Source organism: Ictalurus furcatus, chromosome 25, assembly GCF_023375685.1.
Source record: "Ictalurus furcatus strain D&B chromosome 25, Billie_1.0, whole genome shotgun sequence".
NCBI lineage: Eukaryota > Metazoa > Chordata > Actinopteri > Siluriformes > Ictaluridae > Ictalurus > Ictalurus furcatus.
In genome coordinates, this window is record NC_071279.1 from 8051303 (window position 1) to 8074108 (window position 22806).

Consider the following 22806-nt stretch of genomic DNA (forward strand, 5'->3'; position numbering starts at 1 on the left):
TTTGACAAACAGAAATGGAATAATGAGTCTATGAATGGGGGGGGGGGGGGGGGGGGCGTTCGATATCAAAAGTAACAGTCAGTATCTGGTCTGGCTTTAAGTACTACAGTGCATCTCATCCTCATGTTCTGCACCAGATTTGTCAGTTCTTGCTGTGAGATGTTCCTCCACTCTTCCACCAAGGCATTTACAAGTTTTCGATCACGTCTGCGGGGACACACAGTTACATCTAATTTTCCACTACAAAAACGATCAGCTGTCCTTCCTGTCTCTCTGTAGCACTGTCTTAGGAAGTCAGTACAAAGGTCTCCTTAGTGTCCTAAGTTATTGTAACTGTGACCTTAATTGCCTACTGCCTGTAAACTGTCAGTGTCTTAAGGACTGTTCCACAGGTGCACGTGCAATAATTGTTTATGGTTCATTGAATAAGCATGAAAAACATCGTTTAAACCCTCTCTAATAAAGATCTGTAAAAACTCATTTGGATTTTACAAAATTACGTATATATATAATTATATATATATATATATATATATATATATATATATATATATATATATATATATATATATATATACACACACACACACACACACACACACACACACACACACACACACATATATATATATATATATATATATATATATATATATATATACACACACACACACACAAAACATTCGTATAAACATTTTTTAAATTTAAGATGGATTTTTGTTCTTTTGGCAGATTTCAAATTGTAAGCATTTTATTTATTTATTTATTTAAATAAAGAAGCAAAACTATGCCAACAGAATTTATTTTTAAACATTTTATTTATAATAATCTTATAAGTTTATACAATTTATACAATGTTAAAATCACAGACTTGTCAGATAGAAGCTTATCATTTCAAATTTCCATTATATACAGTATTACACTGCAAATGTAAACTCATTCACACAAAGACACATGGATACACACGAGATCCTGAGGAAATTTGGTTTCTCAATTGCTATCTCCCTCAGCATAAATATACTTTAATAGGAATCTGTCTTCCCAAGTAGAAATATTTACAGCTTTGTTAGATAAATATTATTTAACTATAGAGTAGAAATAATCATCATTGTATTTGTGCTTTTTATTTTATTAGCTATTGGCCATGCCCCTAACTTGTAGTAGCTACTCTGTTTTCCTCATGCAGGACATGATGGATAGGGAGCGTTCCTTACTGCTGATTCTGTCATCTCAGAGGCATGAGAAACTGGAGGGGTTTTTTTCTGTTACACTTTTTATAAGACAGCTGTGGGGGCCTCACATGGGCCTCCACACACTAAATCACACTCTACTATATTACTTTTTCGAAAATGGAACTTGAACTTGAGATCAGTATTAGCTCTCTGGTGTATATATATATATGACATCTCTGTGAGCAATGCAGGGTCAGAACTAAAGGAACATTTCAAATGGTGAAATGGTCAAGGTTAAGGATTCCAGTTTCCTCTATGAAATCATTATGAAAATGTTTTTGTAATATAGTAAAGCCAGCAGTAAATCACATTAATGCTGTGATTGGAATTTTACTTCGCCTTGGCATGTTGGTGGTTTGCCAGATTTCATCTAAGAGCTTCGTAAAACTGGCAATACAGATAAATACCTAGATAATTCCAGAAACTGTTTATGCCTAAATAGATAGGCAGGAGGGAGTGTTCTGCAGACTCATAGAAGAGACTTGGGTTAGTGAAGATCAGGAAGTCTCCCAGACAGATCAATATACTGTGAGTCATTAATATTTGTGGATGTGTTGGACTGGGAATTTGCCATGATGCATCTACACTTACAGAGTTATAGCCGTATGCACTTCTAGTCATAACTGACAGATGAGGTTGTGTGTGTGTGTGTCTGTGTGTGTGTGGGTGTGTGTGTGCGCACTCGCTTGTGTGTGTTTTGGCAGAATGTAGTCTTATCACAAGGAAGAATAACTGTGGAAGGGGCAGGAGTTCATGCTGTAGTTATTCAAACGACGAAAAAAATCAAGTGCTGACAAAAAGAAAGACAGATCAAGAAAAACAAAAGGTTTTTCTGGCACAGTCCACAGAAATGATTTAATCCTGTAGAGACAGAGTGCTCCGAGCATTAACTGTCAATCTGGAAAATAATCTATACACTCATTCATTCAGACTTATCGCTTAATTGGTGGTAGAAATAAAGCAATTTTTTTTATCGTTTATCCAACTTGCAGTCATCTCTCATTATAAAGGTGAAGCAGAAAAGCAGTGAGCGGTGTTTAGCGTGCTTGCCTCCCTAACTCCCACTACTGCCCCGATAACACAACATTGGGATGGAAGCTCTAAAGATCATAATAAATAAATAAAAAGATATTTATTTTGATCTTTATTAGTTTAGTAAATGCCCTCACATCTCTAACAGGAAGCTGTATCTCAGCTTTTCCTGTGAGTTCAGTCTTCAATGTTATTATGCACAGGATGCTGTGCATGTCTATTATCTAATTAAATATCCTTCCTTCAGGACCCAATACAGGACCTTAGTAGACAGAATTACATAAGTGCAAATAATTTTGTGTGTGTGTGTGTGTGTGTGTGTGTATATATATATATATATATATATATATATATATATATATATATATATATACACACACACACACACACACACACACACACACACACAAAATTATTTGCACTTATGTAATTCTGTCTACTAAGGTCCTGTATAAAACCTTAGATATATATAAGGTATATCTAAGATATAAAACCTGTATAAAACCTTATATATATATATATATATATATATATATATATATATATATACACACACACACACACACACACACACACACACACACACACATATATATATATATATATATATATATATATATATATATATATATATATATATATATGCACATCGGTATGTGAATCTGTGTCTTTGTTTATGTCTTTGACCAGCAGGAGCTTGCTCCATCACTCTTGTCCTGGAGGCATTGCCATCGCAATGGAAGTGATCATGTAAACACTGGATCAGGAGCATGTGCCAGGGGACTGTTTGCAGGTGGGGGAGGAGAGGGGAGAATGCAGGAAGGCAGGGGGGAGTGGGGGTTACCATTCCAAACTGGTCTGAGTTTATTTCAATCCAAGGTCAGAGGCATTTGGCACCATGTTGTGTTAGAATCTGTGGGGATGACAAAATATATACACAACAGTGAGTGGAATGTTTTTCAGATTATATGTGGTATATTATAGTATTGTATTTTTGACTTCATTTTTTCCAGTATACTGTTGCGTTGTTATTTATGCAATCGTTATGTCACCAGTTCTATAACAGTGCTTAGTTTTCTTAGTTTATACTTTTCCTTTTCTTGAATTTGCACTGGCATTTTTCACTTATACTCTTGTCACACTTTTGCCCCAGTGTCCCTCCTGTACTCCCACAACATCACCTTCCCCCACTACTCAAAATCTACTGCAGCTGGAAGCAGCCAGATCGAGTTTCCATCCAGGTCTGTAGAGGGGCAAGAGCTGCTGTTTCTCATTACAAATGCCTCAGGAGATGTGGTCACTTACCAACTGAAGGAGCAGTTAGGTCACCAGGTAGCTCGTTTACTCCAAATAACTTCTCCTAAGACTCAGAATACCAACTGTCAGTCAACTAGGCAGGCAGCATGTGTACAACCTTCATCATTCCTCTGTTGTCTTTATATAATATTTGTATATGTTCTCTACATTCAACCTTGGGTTTTTAAACATTTATACATTTCTTTATACATAAATCTTGTAAACCTAAAATCACATATGTAATGGATATATAATAATCCAATCATACAAGGAATATATGATAATATTTATATAACAAGTAAAAGATTATGGTGGATTAAACATTCTAGTAAACTGCAAGACACTGGAGGCATCATTTTGTGTTATCAATTTAAATCATACCGATCTCACCAAAATTGGGCAGTTAAAGATTAGCAGGAGATGCACCAGAACACCAGGAGATGCTTTAGCAATCTTCTACAATTCAAGTCTGGTGAACCTTTTCCCACGTTTCCTCCTGTAGATTCCTGTTCTGACATGAGTGAGACCTGATGGGGTCTTCTGCTGTTGTAGCCCATCCACCTGAAGGTTTGACGTGTTGTGCACTTGAGATGTTTTTTCTGCTCACCACAGTTGTAAAGAGTGGTTGCTTGAGTTACCATAGCCTTCCTGTCACCTGAAACCGTTCTGACCATTTTACTCTGATTCTCATCAACAAGGTGATTGCATGCAGAAATGCCGCTCATTGGAGTTGTTTGTTTTTCACACAATTCTGTGTAAACTCTAGAGACCGTTATGTGTGAAAATCCCACGAGATCTGCAGTTTCTTAAATACTAAAGCCAGCTCATCTGGCACCAACAACCATGCCATGGTCAAAATCACTGAGGTCAGATTTTTTCACATTCTGATGTTTGATGTGAACATTAACCAAAGATCTTGATCTGGATCTGCATGATTTTAAGCATTGTGTTGTTGCTACATACCACATGGCTGGTGTACAGGTGTTCCTGTTAAAGTGACCTACGAGTAATAACATATAAATTAGACCTATGTCTTTTAAAAGTGTGAACTTATTTATGAGAATGACCACACAGTAAAGTGGCCTTGGGGTATGCCGAGATCATGATGGTATGAGGAACCAGGTCATTACTCAGTCAGGTAACTGCAATCAATCAGGTCAGTCCTTAGGCAAAATAGATGCTTCAACACCCAGACCTTGTATGTAGTGGTTTCTTACACGTGTATTATTCAAAACATATTTTTTATCACTACATGGAACAACACCAGTGCAAATCCTTTGGTTAGGTCATCTCTCCAACCCTCTCTCACTGGTGAAATCAGATCTGTAGAATCTCAACAAATCCAGGTCCATCAGCACTGACGAGCAGTAGAGGAAATGACCCCAACAAAACTTCCTGTTGCTGACAGATAAATGAGCTTAACCTCTGTCACTAGCCTAAGCGCTGCGGAGCTCCTGTGTAATGTGCGACAAGGAAACCGGAAAATGCATACTTGCCGCCGATTGCATTCCATCCTAATTTCTGTGGATATACAGTTGCAATCAAAATTATTCAACCCCCATTGAAAATCAGGTTTATTGTCAAAATTTACAGACTGAACAAATCAAACAAAAAGCAACTGAAATAGTTTAACAACACAACAAGTGCTTCAAGGGGTTTCCCCAAATTCAACTGAAAACGCAACTTTTATTCAACCCCTTGAATAGAATCCCTCACAACAGCACAAATATGCAAAACAGGTGTTGTCTCAAGCACACGTGATGCAACTAATCAAGGGCTTCATTAGCTGCAGCAGGTGTGCTTTAGCTGGAACACATGAATACCTGAACTGGATAGGGGTTGAAAATAAATGAAATACCTGGGCCGGGCAGAAAGAGGAAGCTTTCAACGGCTACAACCAGATATCTGAGAAGGCAGGTTCTGAAAAACCCTCGAGTGACTGCAAAAGACCTGCAGCAAGACTTGGTGACAACAGACACTGAGGTTTCAGTGAGCACAGTAAGGCGTGTACTCAATGCAGAAGGTTTCCATGCCAGAACTCCTAGATGTACACCACTACTGACCCAAAAGCACAAGAAAAGTCGGCTCAAAATCATATAAATAAGCCACAGAAGTTTTGGGATTCTGTTCTGTGGAGCAATGAAACAAAACTGGAACTTTTCGGCGTGATGGATCAGCGGTATGTCTGGAGGAAGAAGAATGAAGAAAGAGCACTCTGTCCACAGTCGAGCATGGTGGTGGCTCGGTGATGCTCTGGGGCTGCTTTGCATCCTCTGGCACTGGAAACCTGCAGCGTGTGGAAGGAAAGATGGATTCATTGAAGTATCAGGAAATCCTAGGAGAAAACTTCATGCCGTCTCTGAGGAAGCAGAAGCTTGGGCGTCATTGGACCGTCCAACAGGACAGTGATCCAAAGCATACCTCAAATTCCACCAAGGCTTGTTTGCAGAAGAAGTCCTGTAAGAATCTACAGGGCCATCACAGTCACCTGACTTGAACCCCATAGAAAATCTTTGGTAGGATTTGAAGAAGGTGGTTGCAGCACACAAACCCAAGAATATTACTGAACTGGAGGCCATTGCTCAGGAATGGGCTAAGATTCCTCAGGAACGCTGCCAGAAGCTATGCATCTCATTTGCAGCAGGTCATAACAGCAAAAGGGTGCTCTACTAAGTACTAAAGATGCTTGCCTTGAAGGGTTTGAATAATTTTTTTTTCATTTCCAAGTGAACTGTGAGGGTTAATTGGTTATTGTTAATGTAATCTTAAGACAATCAGCTTACATGCACTATTGTATAGGTTCATGTGTCTAGCTTGCCCTAATCAGACATTTCTGTAAATAAACTTCTTCCGGCATCCATGAAAGTGTGTAAAGTTTATGTGACCGTGCTGGCCCACACTTTAACACACACCCAGGCCTATAAGCAGAGCTGCATGTGGAATGTAGGAGGTGTTTTCAGGGAGGGGGTAGCAGGGGAGGGGTGATTAGTGGGGGCAGCTGAGATCTGTCCCCCAGCTGTAATGACAGATTACCCAGCAGGTGTGGCACTCATCCCTCACACTGCAGCCAAAACCCAGCCCAACCCTGCCCAGCTAAAGCCATAACCCCCCCTTTTATCCCCTGTCACCTATACACCTCTAGCTTTCGGGCTCAGAGGCCTATGTGTTGGACTATACTAGCAGAAGTGTCAGTGTGAAATATGATGTGTACAGCTGGATTACACAGACCTGGCATTTAGTGAAAAAACATACATATAGTGTAGAGTAGTAAAGACGTTCTGTATGGTTTTAGATTGTCCAGTCCACAGTGGTTACCTATTGCTTCACTGACAGCAGATGACAGCAGTTGTTGCCGTTGCTGTTGCTAATGGAGCAGTCTGTTGTAAAGTCAGACTTTATGACACTGGCTGCTCTCTATGTAGTATGGCTTTACCTAAATGAGCAAGTCATAGATGTTTTAGTCAGTTTTGGCCATTTGTAGGACTGGGCAAATGAGAATGAGCTGCCTGCTGTTTTTACTCCACACAGACACCTTGACTAATTACTCTGGGCAATCACAAAAGGACAGTCAGCAGGGAAAACTTCAGGCCTTTTCTCCCCCTCCTCCTTCACCAGCAGGTCTGCCCTCAGCCTTCGCTCGAGAGTGAGAGTGAGAGTGAGGGAAGACAAACTCCTCTATTTTATGTCTGCATGCATGTCTATAATTGTGTGTGTCTGTGTGTATGTGTGTGTCGAGACCCTCTCCCCTCATATACCCATTACAGGCCCTTCAGTCTGTCACACTTTCGTTTGATGGCTCTTTACAGCAGGGCAGGTCTGGCTGCAGGGGGGGACTTAGCCTTTGATTGCCTTGATGCAGAACACATGTGAGAAAGGACCTGTAGCTGCCCTGCTGAGAGCACCTCTCTCTCCCAAAGCTACAAACAAACTCTCTCTTCTCCTCTGACTCTCTCCTCACACTGTCTCTCACTTTTCAACACTCGTCTCTACAATAATTTACAACACCACCATGTCATTCTCTCGCCTTTTGCTCTAATATTATACTCTAATATTGCTTTTCTTTTCCACTTCATCTTCTGGGTTGTATGAATTTCCTGCATTGTTCTAATTTTTTAGCATTGATCAGATGAGAGAGTAATGGCATGCCCTGCTCTGGGATGCTCTACTATGGGTGAGTTCAGGCAGAATGGGATGGGACTGATCTTTATCTTTGTTAGGGCTCAGTGATCACAGCAATTCTCCAACACCGTGATGGTTAGTTGAGAATCCCACCACATGCAGGCTTCCAGGTAGATCTGAAGTACAAAAATGACAGTTTCTTACATAAAGATCATTACATTCATATTGCTGTTCAGGTCCATACCAGTTATGTACCAAGTGTATGATGTATTCACTCTGTCAGTCTGTAGCGTTTCAAAACACCAGTATGTAAATTCCCACTCCTTTAGCGCTCTCTGTTGGTGGGCGTGAAGAATGCTCATTCCTTCAGCTTTCCAGCTGCCCTTTATTTACCCAATAACAAAGCGCTGTTTGAGGGCCAGATCGAGTTGCAGCTAATGCTTTAGCAAGGACCTGCTGCTGAAAGATGTTGCTATTTGAGGCAGCTTGGGTTTCAAGGTGGCTTACAAAGCAGGGCACCGCCTGTGTGAAGGAAATGGGACAGAGGGAGAGAAAGAGGAAGAAAAAAAAAGGTGAAAAGTGGTGGTGAGAAAGGAAGGAGCCTGGTAGGGAAGGAGTGAGAGATCAGGGACATAAGGAGATAAAAGGAAAGGAGAGATGAAATTATTGTGAGTGTGGGAAGAGAAGGGGAAGGGGGGCGGGGTGGGGGTGTTGGTTTGACTGGGCACCATCAAATGAGAATCATCTCTTACATCCCTCAGCTTCCTTGGTTTATTTATTTAAATTAGTTTCAATTGCGGTCATATGATAATTGATATGGGTCATATGACAATATAGTTTAATTTCATGAGAATGAAAACATGCGAACACCAACCACATGCTTTACCCAAATGCTAATTGTTGCAACTTTGTTGTACAAGTTAAGGTATGCAATTTTTTTTATAAATTTGCAACATGAGACCATGTCAGAAAATTGCATGGGCAGGCATAGCAGCTCCTCTGACTCTATGGTGACTAGAAAATTGGAATTTGTATTCTGTATTTCTTTCTTCTCTATTCCTGCATAGAAGTTTGCATAACCACCCACACATACACACATACATACATACATACACACATTCTCTCTCACTCACTCACTCTCTCTCACTCTCACTCTCTCTCTCTCTCTCTCTCTCTCTCTCTCTCTCTCTCAGTTCTTCAGGGGCCCCTGCTGGTGTTTGGTTACATATAGCTCTCCATTTTCTGGAAGGAATGACCACATCGGTTGCCTAGGGGATCAAACCAGGAAGGACAGCCGCCAGAGCGGGGATGAAAATAGCCCTGGGCATTAATCAAGCAAATCAATACACTGCTGTTCTCTCCTAGACAGAATATCATGCATTGGATGCGCCCGCATAAAATGAAGCTATGTGCATCATGTGTGGGCACTGACACACATAGGTTTGTGGAATTCCCTTCACTCACCTCTATGGCGGCTATGAGGGGCTGAGAGTTGTTGTCATAAGGAAGAGGAAGTATTAGCATGATTTGGGATCAAGGGTTAGCTGTTCAGCTGTTATTGTGGTGTCTGGTTTTGGACCTGTAAACCCTCAGCTTAAGGTAAACCATGTGGGGTCCAGTATGGCAAATCCATGTCATACTGACAATCTAAAACGTTAATATTGATACAGAAAACTACTGTACATCGTCAAGGCATATATTCATGTTTTTGTCATGTTCTCAGATCAAATGCTTGAGAAGTGGGCATTTATAAACAATACTGGAACGGTTCAGAAAAAAATCCAAGCGTTTACAGGCACATACATATACCAGGATGCATTGATCATCAATTTAAAAGTTAATTCATATAATAGATAAAATAAGCTTGCTTATCATTTTTCAGCTGACCTGAGGTGACAGTTGACATCTCATTTACCACTAAAATCCACAGGCCACCAGACATCATTCCCTTTTCACGAGTAAATATTATAATACTCTGTATTCAAATGCTTTATATTTTGTATTAAGCTGTGACATGTTGCAGCATTCCTACATTTTAGAACTAGCTATTACATTTTTTTTAAATTTCCCAAGCTACATTTTCAGGAAAATGTTTATGGTTTAGTTAGAAGTGTTTAACCTAGGTTTCCAGTATCCTGCAAAAGTGTTTGTTTGTCTGAATAGGAATAGTTTGTCCATGTTTACTTCCTAAACATTAGCTATTCTTCTCTCTTCAGGTTTTTGAACTATTCTCTGACATCCTCCTCAACTTTAATTTATATATATGTGTGTGTGTGTGTGTGTGTGTGTGTGTGTGTGTGTGTGTGTGTATAATTTTATTTTAAAGATGTATATGCAGTGAAATAATTTGAGATATTTTGATGCCATATTCATTTTAGATATTGTGTATGTGTGTTTGTGTGTATAACTTTTGTAAAGTTTTAATAAAATATCTAAAGAAACTAAATAGCCACTTTATTTGTTCTTAAAGATGTAAAGAGTAAAGATTCCCATGATGTGCTCACAATAAAGCTATGTAGGAAAGATAGTGTGAGACACTGAGAACCAGTTCATCCGCTATGCATGGTGCCAACTCCATTTATGCTGTACCATGCTGTTCTCATCTTACCCTTGTAGCCCTGGCACATCAGCATTTTCATCACACCTGCCTCCTCCCTCTCTCCTTTTCACCCTTCCCTTGTCCTTCTGAAGGGCAGTTAGATGATAGTTCTCCAGAACAACCCCTCAGTCATCTCAAGTTCTAAAGTGCAATCTTCACAAACACACAGTTCATCAGCCTTAACTGGAGTTGCCCCCTCCCTTAAGCCAGTGCTAAGCCACCCACGCTTCTGTAGGGTACACACATGCTGCACGTCTGTCTGTCAGCACAACTCATTTTCCAGAAGGCCATAGTCATACTCTTTTTTAATTTATTTCCTAAACTCATTGACCTATTCCGGTACTATAGTTTGCAAAGTGTTAACTATGCATTAAACATTATAAAACATACACCTTAAAACATCTCTTTATTAGATTATATATATCTAAACCCAATCACTGTGTATCCCAACTGGCTATAACAGATTGCATTCCATATGTAGGAAAGCTCATTGATCCCTTGCTTAGTTTTCAGCTTTGGCCAAAACAGAACTTTACATAACAGGTTTAGCCATGAGAACTTACAGGACACAATGAGCCAATGAGGTGAAGCTACAGAATGTCAGCTCAGATGAGTACAAAAGGTGTGGTGAGAAAAGGGCAAGAAAAATCCATGTTTGGATATTATAATTCCTTAGAGGGAATAAATAAAGAGCAAAAAGGTCCTGTTATTCTGCAGTCATCAGAAGTTATAATAAGATTCATTCGCTGACTAAAAATAAATAAATAAATAAATAAAATACCAAATCTTGCAAATCGTGGTGCAGAGAGGGCAGAATGGCCTATTGTTCTGGACAGGCAGAGAGCTTTACCAGTCCTTAACCCTTCTACCGAGCCCTTTTACTGCTGAACATTCATTTTCCCTTATGTATTTGTTCTGTAAATAGTGTAATACTGTGTAGTAAATATTGTGCAGTAATGTCTGCGGTCTGCAGTATGGAAGAGCATAATCAGCAGATCTCAGATCCCACACTTTCCTTAGTGCAGGCCTCAGTCCTCCACTCCTCCCATGCCAGGCTTGCTCTGTGTAGGACATGCCAGGCAGAGCAGATGATGTGTCCTCTCCGGATCTGTCCAGTTAGAGGAGGATCAGTGAGCCATCTTCTCTGACCAAGTAGGACAGCTGCAGAGCTGTCTGGACAGAGCGTCAGGCTCACAGCTGTCACTGTGTCCTCAGTAAAGATATTCTCCTCTATGCGTCTATGTAACCGACCTAACATGTTCAGAGTTTCCTATTTAAGACCCTCTCAGTTACTAAACATTCCTTTATTTTGTTGGTGGGCTGGTCACATTCAAATGCACATCTTTTGCCACTATCTGTATCTGTATCTGTTTAGTACTCCAAATATCTGCATCTTCACTATTCAGATTTAAGCCCAAATTTGTTCTGTGAATTATGCAAAACTTTTTCAAAATCCCATTAATACAGATATTTTTGTTTATATGTACCTGTGACATTTTTAAAAAATGTAGCATGTTTTTATTTCCCAAAATAAACTAGTAATGTAATTTCAACCAGTACAATCGGGACCACATAGTTATTAAGAATGTTGTAGATGCATCTATCTTTGTGTAATAATAATAATAATAATAATAATAATAATAATAATAATAATAATAATTAAAAAAAATTCCTAACAGTGTGCCTCCGTATCTGTATTTGTATCTGTTTTGTACACATTATCACATTATTCCGAATAATGCATTTAATTACAACCTTAGTCCAAATTGAATGTTGCACATTGTCAACAGAGTTAGCAAATTCCCTGATTACAAGTGCATAAACATGCTAGCTGGATAATGGTCCCTTGCTGGGTTGGCTAAAATCAAGCCTGATTATTTGTCTAATACATACTTTAAAATAATGAGATTTAATGTTGAGAGAACATTTACCTCAAAGGTATCATTTACCTTGTTTCATCATCCATGAACTGAAGCCATGTAACATTATAACCTGTGCTGCTCAGTGCATGTAAAAAGATACAATGAATGAAATCCAGCAAGATGTGATGTTGATCCAAAAACATTTGGGAGTTAGAAGAAATAAGGCATAAATAATAAGATAGTAAGCTACATGGAACATGCAAATAATGTTATTAACCACTAACAAAGATACTGATGCAATGTTATTGTTCCAGATCTGTTCATTATGGTGTTATTCCTTTCCAGATTTAGATTTTGTTCTTTGAACCAGTTTGGAACCCTGCTCATGAAGCTAAAGAAACAGTTTGAGACTGACTTCAAAGGCATCGTACGTCACCATGCTGAAAAGCTATTGACATACACTACTGGTCATTAACCCTAAAATTCTGCTTGGTTAGATGGAAAAGTATCATTCAGGAAAATAGGACAAATATACTGTGATATCTTCACCTTAGTAGACTGATTATGTTTCTACTAACCACTGTAATGACCACTGGACCACTTTAATTAGCTTTCAGAGTAAAGCTACTATATAAGGTATGCTATATTTATGTTTTCAGCTAAACAAAAAGGGGTTTTGTTTGTTTGTTTGTTTGTTTCACCCCAGCAACATGAACTTACATGGTTTAGTATGGTTTAAAATGAAGGAATTATTTTTTATTGTTTCAACAAAACTTTCCTACATATTATAAATATAGTGATGGTAGTGTTACTCATAATAATTCATGTCTCTGGCCTATATGATCATACTATATATGATTCTATAGATCATACAAAATACAGTGCCCTCCACTAATACTGGCACCCTTGGTAAATATGAGCAAAGAAGGCTGTGAAAAATTGTCTTTATTGTTTAACCTTTTGATCTTTTGTTTAAAAATTCACAAAAATACTCTGCTCTCATAGATATCAAACAACTGCAAACACAACACAGGTTTATTAAAAAAATTGTTAAATATTGGCACAATTATTGGCACCCTTTTAGTCAATACTTTGAGCTACCTCCCTTTGCCAAGATAACATTATAGGAGTCTTCTCCTATAATGCCTGATGAGGTTAGAGAATACATGGCAAGGGATCTGAGACCGTTCATCCATACAGAATGTCTCCAGATCCTTCAAATTTCGAGATCCAGATTGGTAGACTCTCCTCTTCAGTTCACCACACAGGTTTTCTATGGGTTTCAAGTCAGGGGACTGGTATGGCCATGGCAGGACCTTGATTTTGTGGCCAGTAAACCATGTTTGTGTTGATTTTGATGTATATTTTGGATCATTGTCCTGCTGGAAGATCCAACCACGACCCATTTGAAGCTTTCTGGCAGAGGCAGTCAGGTTTTCATTTAATATCTGTTGATATTTGAGTCCATGATCCCATTTATCCTAACAAACTCTCCAGGTCCTCTGGCAGAAAAACAGCCCCAAAATATTAAAGTGCCACCACCATATTTAACCGTGGCCATGAGGTACTTTTCCATATGGCTACCTCTCTGTGTGCACCAAAACCACCTCTGGTGTTTATTGCCAAAAGGCTCTATTTTGGTTTCATCTGACCATAGAACCCGATCCCATTTGAAGTTCCAGTAGTGTCTGGCAAACTGTAGACGCTTGAGTTTGTTTTTGGATGAGAGTAGAGGCTTTTTTCTTGAAACCCTTCCAAATAACTTGTGGTGATGTAAGTGACTTCGGATTGTAGTTTTGTAGATTTTCTGACCCCAAGACGCAACTAACATCTGCAATTCTCCAGCTGTGATCCTTGGAGATTTTTTGGCCACTCAAACCATCCTCTTCACAGTGTGTTGAGACGATATAGACACGTCCCATTGTCTTACCCATTATTATGTATGACTAAGGGAATGTGTTACATCATAGTTATACCCCAGGAAGCCATGGTTGAACAATTTCCTGTTCCTAGTCACCCAGGTGTACTACTATATTTTTCTGATATGAATTCATAGGGGTGCCAATAATTATGGCACACATATATTTAACAAAGATATATAAATTTTTATAAACATGTGTTTGTATTTGCAATTGTTTGACATCCATGAGAGCAGAGAAAATTTTTGAATTTTTTTTTTAACAAAAGATCAAAAGCTTAAACAATAAAGACAATTTTTCACAGCCTTCTTTGCTCATATTTACCAAGGGCACTGTATGTTGAATATGGATGCTATGGAATTGCTCTTTGTTTTCCTTGTGCTGGTACGCATATACCCCCCACCATGTAGAGAGGGCTGTGTGGCCTGGAGCACAGGGAGGAGGGAACCCCACTGAGTGGAATTCTCAAGCCTCACTTCCCTGCCCTAAGGGACCACATCATTAACTCAGATAATCCTTAGTGCAACCTTAGTGAACCTATCCCAAATGTTCGAACAACAAACAATCCTCTACCCCTCTATTTACCACACATACCATCTGCCAAACAATTAGGTTGTGTTGAGTAAATACCACTTAACCCAGTCTAAAGTTGATGAGCTAATTGAGTGTAATTATAGTTCTGTTGTTATGAGAATGGGAGCTGGAGGGAGGCATTTCCCTTTGTTAACCGAGTGCTGTTGCCAATGTTACCAGCGATTTTTTAAAAAGTGTAGACTATTTTACTGCAACATTCATGGCTGCATACCGGATAAATATTGTTAATTGCATCCACAAGTGGACATATGCTCTGCATGATGGATGTTGATGAAGATAAAGGCTACAAATTTACTTCACGCTATACAAGAGAAGTGCTGAATCAGATTTATTATAATGCACTGGATGTTTTATTTGGCTCTGAGTGTATACAACAATGTTTTAAAAAGTATAGCTCCTAAAGCTCTGTTTTCTTTGCCCCAGGTCCACTTTGGGTGTGTTGCAAATGTCAGTCTTGTTATTCTAATATGATCCAAGCATAGCCCTGAAATCCAAACCAGGTTTAGGTTGCCTGTGTTGCACGGCACTCCAGCTGATAAAATCCAGAGGTAAGAGATAATGATAAGGACCCACCCGTTCTTGACTTACAGAGGCAGCTGTACAAGTTGGGTCAGGGAAGGACAGTCTGTTTGGAACTGTGGAGTGGAAGAGCTCACAGTTTCAGGCCCCAACATAAAATATGTTTTAAAAAGTTGTAAACAGTTAAAGTGCACCTATTATGGTTTTTCAAATATTACCTTTCATGTAGTGTGTTATAGAGCTGTTTGTGAATGTAAAAACATCTGCAAAGTTTCAAAAATCAAAGCGCACGACAAACGGAGTTATTGACTCCTAAAAGAAGGAACCGATTCTGAACAGCTGAAACGAGTCGTTAGTAATTCCAGACTTACTTCTTGTACTAACCTACGTAGGTTTGTAACAAAAAGCCCCGCCTCTGGTGTTCATCGGCTGCTCGTTGACAGACGGAGCTGAAATTCGTTATGGTAGTGGGCGTTTCCTTTTTGAAACATGCCGAATGTCACAACAGTGAGACTGGGACAGCTGATAATCAGAGCAGAGTATGCTCTCTGAAAGGAGGAGTTTAGGATGAATCCTTTAGAACAGATCGTTGAACTGGGGAAAAAAAGGTGATGCTGCAATTTAAATTATGAGCACATTGAAGTGTTTTTTTGACCTTGGATGCATGCAAATTTATTGTATGAGACTGCTAAAACAAATTTAGGCATGTTTCAAAACCATAGGTGCGCTTTAAGGCTAGTTAGAATTATGGTTGTAGGATTAATACCTCACAGCTCCACAGTCTGGATTTTGATCCTGAGCTCAGATTACTGTCTATGTGGAGTTTTACATGTGCTCCCTGTGTCTGTATGGGTTTCCTCCGGCTACTCCAGTTTCCTCTCACCTCCCAAAAACAAGCTGATGTGAGACTGGTGTCCCATTTAGTGTGTATTCCTGCCACTGGCGCAGTGTTCACAGGCTCTATGAGCCTGCCAAATAAAGCAGTTACTAAAGATGAATAAATGCTTAATTAGTGAGAGATGGGGTTTGAAGGCCCTGATATTATCATGCAGAAAAGAACTGAGACATGGAGTGAAGGCATGTTGATAAGGCCTCATGAATGGATGGAAAAGAGACTTCAGTTTTGAGAATGAACACATTTTTGTTTGTCTTGCTGATCTCTCTCTCTCTCTCTCTCTCTCTCTCTCTCTCTCTCTCTCTCTCTCTCTCTCAGTCAGCTGGAGGGGTTAAAAAAAAAAAAAAGAAGCCTTGAACACAAGGCTTAGGCACATCCGGCTAAGGCCTAGAGCCTAATACTCCTGGCTTTCCTAGAGATTTCCTGAACTTGCTGGCCCACTCTTGCAATAATGGGCAAAATCACGTTTGGCTTAAATCCAGATTGTTTGTTTTGATTTGTTATGCTCGGCTGTGGTATTCCTTTCTTAAGAGGCAAGGTCACTGCTTACAGGAAAGTGAATTACTTTTGGAGCCAGCACTTTATTTATTTTAGCTCAAACTGATTACCACATTCCTAGACTCGCTTACAAATGTCCATTCACCTGGAGATTGTCGTCAAACCAAACCTTCTAACCTTCTAAACCTTCTAAATTCTAGGAGAATTTCCATAAGCACGATTTCTCAGTTGTCCAGATGGCTTAGCAGAGTTTTCCAACAGAATAACAGTCAGGAAGTTAGGAAATTTCTCAAGTTTAGTTTTTAAGTAGGTAATTTAAACAAAATCAGATTTTTTTAAAAACCATCTGTTCTGCAAATAAGTTTATCTTAACTTTAACAGAATGTATTAGTGGTTTTATCTCTGTTAGATGTTTGTGTCTGGGCAGAATGAGGTTGAGATTGGACTAAAAACTACTGGTCTTGTGGTTATGGTTATAGTAAAGCAATACCGATTGTGACTGTCATTTCTTGTACAGAATAAGTTGGTTTGATTTAGGATAGAGATTTATATTTATTTCAGATAAAGAATCGAGAAAACATGGTTTAGAGTGTGGCATGATGTCTGATTAAATCTGGATATATATAATATTATTCTTTCTCCCAGGAGCTTGGTTTTAATGAAAAGCACAGAATGGCTCACGTTCATGTCTGGTTGGATGTGAAATTTTTGGGGAGGGAAATTTCCTGCAGTAAATCTGTAAAATCTTTCCAAATCATCCACACCAGAGTTGCACTGAATCCAAATTAATATCAAACGATGTCAGAAACAGTCCTCCAGGCACTATCTATCATACTAAAGTCAAGCATGAGCTCAGGGCAGGATTAGCTTGAGGCTTTCAAGTCCATTTTAAGGATATGAAAACATTTATCTGAAGCTTGTGCATAATCAACATGGCATATACATTACATTGTTTCCAAAATGTGTTTTAGAGAGTCACTCTGGGAAAGGCTTATTGAGATGTTCCCGGGGTTGAGAAATTGATGTCTTTGACTGATTTTCCCCCCTTCACTTCAAGAAGCTCTGTGCAGTGGCCAATGCATCATCCTCAGAGTGGTATGTTCACACAGATGGGTTGAATTAGGCACGACTAAGGCGAATGTTTCCCAGTCGTTGGCAGACGGCGTCATCTCAGCCCATGCATGGAAATCGTGAGTAACGATACAGAAACCAAACATAGCTCTCAGGAATGTCAGCGTGTAGAATTGTGTGTCGAATGCTTTACATTCTCATCGAATAATGGAACCCCTTCCTCCATGGTATATTTTACAGTAGTTTGGAATTTATCACTAATATTGAAGTCTTTTTATGTATGCTTAACCACTTTCCCCTCAGGACACTACCAACGCAATGTGAAATTTGCTGCTTGGATTTGTTGGTTTTGCTGTGACCATAATGTCAGCTATAGGGAACAAAACCAGAGCCTCAAGGTTGAAAAAGCAACTAAACGAAGGGCGCAAGTCTTGGATGTATCATTTAGGTTGAGTGCACTTATGTGAGTGTGTGTGAGTGGTTTCACGTGTGTCTTTAGTGTCTCCTAAAACCAAAAGGCCATAACACATAAGCTTCTTCCTGGTGTCTACACAATTCATGGATTGACTGAGAACCTTTTTCAGATCTCTAATTTGATCAGACCACTCTACTTGCTCTCTGTCTCTTCCTCTTTCTCTGTCTCTCTGTCTCTCTCTTTTTCACTCACTCACCCACACGCACCTACCACTGAAGAGGATAACCTTTATAGAGTCCTTTCCGTCATCTGACGAGCAGTCGGGAGGCTGGGTTATTACCTTTATTTCCTAATTCAGATCCCACAGCTGATGTTTTTCCTCACCCTAAAATAGAACTACGGTTGCTTAAGTCAAAGATTAAGTCAATAGCTTTCAAAAGGAAACACTTTGTTTCAAGAGCTCCTTATAATTCCATTTGGTTCGCTGCCAAAAGATCTTGCACCTTTGAAAACTGCAGTGCTGTATACAACTCAACTAACTACATGAAAGTACATTATAGAATTCTAGATCCTTTTATTTCAAGGAACATAAGATCTACTGATAAAGTACCAGTAAAATGACACACTCATTTGACACTAAATTAGTATGTGAGTAATGAAAAAAAAGATTTAGTCAATTAAAGTGGCGATGTTTTGGCTGTCTATTTTTGTGCAGCTAGTTCTAGTGTCCCTATGATCCTATATCCTATAGAGCATGATGAACGAGGTGCTGCCTTCTGTCGAGAGCTGACTCGTCCGTCTGCCAATATAGTAACTCAGTAGCCGAGCAGCTGACATTCAGGGGTCACATTGCAGTGACTGCAATTGCAGAGCAGGTGCTGTTTTTCTTTCTTTATGCTTTACGTCCCACCAGTCTCTCTCTCACTCTGTTGTCATATTAGATGCCCACATCCATGTTTTCTCTGCATGATATCCTAAAAAAATAGTCTTGCTATCATTCATTTCAGATATCTCTCCACCTTCCCACCTGCAAGAACTAAGAACTAATTAGTGTTACAACCTTCACTGTATGTAGTGGTTACAGTATTTAGTGGGTAGAGAACATCTGCAGAAGAGAGAGGTGAGAGGTTAACTGAAAGGAAGGGAAATAAAAGTGAAAGAGTGGACCAGGTTCAGTTCTGAAGGGAGTGTTCAATGCACACAAGCAACGGCCATGAACTCAGACCTTGCAATGAGCCTCTTCTTTTTTAAAAGTACGAGGACATCTAGTGGTTTCCCAAAATCAACTTCATTCTCTCGTACATCTGGTAATGAAATGGAGTTTCAGTGTATATTCATTTACATTTATTTACATTGGTATACATACCAATGTATGCATACCAATGTACATTGAATGTATATTCAAATAATAATTATTTTAAATGTGCAATAACCTGCACTGTTACTCCAGTCAGGGAAGCAGATGACAAATTAATGAAGGATTGAATGAATAATCCAACTAGCATTAGGCCTAGTGTTGTGTAGAGGAGTGGTTCTCAAAATTGGGTATGGGAACTCCCAGGGTCTATGAAGCATAGCATGGTGGTTTGTGATTTTTTTTTTAAAAAAAATCGTTACTTTAGAGGACCTCACAATCAATTATCAAATTTATTTAATTTATTGAGTTCTTATCATTATTAGCTAGTTTGACTGGTCCTTGAATTGAATAGGTTTAATCCAAACCTCAGTAACTCAAAAACAAGTATAAATAGTGTTAACCTAATATGTTCTGTTGGTGAAAAATTCAGGAATAAATAAAAACGGCTAATAAAACGGTTACTGAAAATCCATAATTGAATGATTCTATAAGATAATACATGTACCATTTTATTAGGAACAACTTTACACCTGTTCCTTCATGCAATTATGCAATCAATCAATCATATATCATGTGGCAGCAGAACAATGCATAAAAGGTGGGGAAATGCGACCTCATTGACTCTGACTGTGTCATGGTTGTTGGTGCTAGACAACTCCTGGGATGTTCGCACACAATGTTCTGATTGTGGTAATGCCTTGTTGATAAGAGAGATCAGATGAGAATGGCCAGACTGGTTTGAACTGACAGGAAGGCACTGATAACTCAAATAATCACTCTTTACCATCATTGTGAGCAAAAAAGCCTCTTAGAATGCACAACATATCAAATCTTAATGTGGATGGGCTACAACAGTAGAAGACCACATGGGGTTCCACTCCTGTCAACTAAGAACAAAAATCTGAGGCAACAGTGGGCACAGACTCACTGAAACTGCACAGTTGAACACCGGAGGCAATGTTCTTCCTATAGTCACCTGCTGAGTCAGCCTTGGCAGGTGTACAGGTGTTCCTAATAAAATGGTTGGTGAGTGTATAGCTATGGTATTAACTACCTGGCCCAAATCTAGTGTAACTCTATGTCTGAGTTAACTGCCCTTGTGTCTCCCTCTATAGGCCAGAAATCATATAGTAGCGTGTTTTGAATGTTCATGTACCCATGAATTACAACCCATGAATGGTTGAGAAATGTATTTTGGGGAAGACTGTAGATTTGATCAAATGCATGGCTTATAAAATGGTACAGAAGTGTTGTTATTAATATGTTTGTTTTCATTCTGACATTTAATTATAGGGTGAATTCAGCCATTCAGACTGTTTTTGACTAAGCTTTCCTGACATTAAAAATAACAAATACCTCAATGTCTGATGCATTTATGTGTTAAATGTAGGCTATTTAAATGTTTAGATTATATTCTAAAGATTATCCTTTGGTCAAGACTGACTGAAAACCATTTTTAATGACATGTTTGGGAAGCATCATCAATATATTCTAATATTTTCAGAACACAGTAGACTAAAAAATGACTACATATTAAGACATTGTGCTGAGTAACATTCTAAAATTCATTTCTTATAGCAATACAAATAATAACAGGGTTTAGAAAATCTTCAATATTTCCCTAATTTATAATCAATCTTTTCTAAAATTCAGTATGAAAATATTACGTACAAATCGCAGTAATATACAAAGCAAAGCGGTAAGTAACCATTTAGAATTTATTTCTTGCAGTAGCAGCATAACACATGATTAAACAACAACAACAACAACATTCACACCAATCTCTAAAACTATATGAATGCAGTAAAGTAAGTAAAAATCTCTACATACTCAGTAGGCCTAAATAACAATATATCTCCCAGTACTTTATTCCCCAGTTTATTAGGATGTTTCATAAACAAACCATTTAATGAACATGAGATCCACCAATCGTGTAACCACAGTGGTGGGATGTTTCATGCATCCATTCAAGCACGCATTATATCCTTTCACTTTTACTCTCTCCACTTACTTTATTTTAAGACAGTCCCAATTTGCCTGAGCCATGCTTGATAATTTGGGACATTTACATTTTACAGAATTTAGCAGACGCCCTTATCCACAGCGACTTACATTTATCTCATTTATACAACTGAGCAGTTGAGGGTTATAGGCCTTGCTCAAGGGCCCAACAGTGGTAGCTTGGCAGTGCTGGGCTTGAACTCCTGACCTTCTGATCAATAAGCCAGAGCCTTTAACCACTGAGCCACCACTGTACCTCTTAAAAATTATTTGGTTATAAATATCTGTACATGATGTAAACTAACTTTATGCTTATTTTGTCACAATAGTAGATGGCTTACGAATATGTGTAATATACAGTATTATGACATGCATCATCACAATTTGATAACCTTATAGAGACTGAAATAGCCAAAGCATAACCCAAGATTTTGGTGGCTAACTTCCTGTTTTTTTATGTTGACCACACCCACTTATACACACACGTCCACTTTATTAGGAACACCTGTAGTACACCTGTTCATTTATGCAGTTGTCTAATCAGCCAATGATGTGGCAGCAGCACAATGCAGAAAAACATGCAAATGAAGGTCAAGAGCTTCAGTTAATTTTCACATCAAACATCAGAATGGGGAAAAAATGTGATTGGTACCAGAAGGGCTGGTTTGAGTATTTCAGAAACTGGTGATTTTCACACAAAACGGTCTCTAGAGTTTACATGTGGTGCAATAATGAAAATAAAAACATGGAGTGAGTGAAAGTTATGTGAGTGGAAACACCTTGTTGATAAGAGAAGTCAGAGTAAAATGGCCAGATTGGTTTGAGCTGCCAGGAAGGATATAGTAACTCATATAATCGCTCTTTACAACCATGGTAAGCAGAAAAGCATCTCATCATGCACAAAACATCAAAATTTGAGGTGGATGAGCTACAATAGCAGAAACAAACATCAGGTTCCACTCCTGTCAGCCACAAACAAGAATCTGAGGCTATCATGAGTACAGACTCACCGAAACTGGACAGTTGAAGATTAGAAGAAGAAGAAAAAAAAATCATCTGGTCTTTTTCCAGTCCTCAACTGTCCAGTTTTGGTGAGTAGGTTCAATGTTTTGTGTAAACTCTACAGACTGTTTGTTTAGAAATTCCAAAAGATCAGCAGTTTGAGAAATACCCGAACCAGCCCTTCTGGCCCCAACAACCTGTTAAAGTCACAGAGATCACACTTTTCCTCTATTCGGATGTTCGATGTGAACATTAACCTAAGCGCTTGACCTGTATCTGCACGATTTTATGCATTGTGCTGCTGCCACATGATTGGCTGAATTGATAACTGCATAGATGAGCAGGTCAGGTGTTCCTATTAAAGTGGACGGTGCTAGTATATCACATTAATGAAA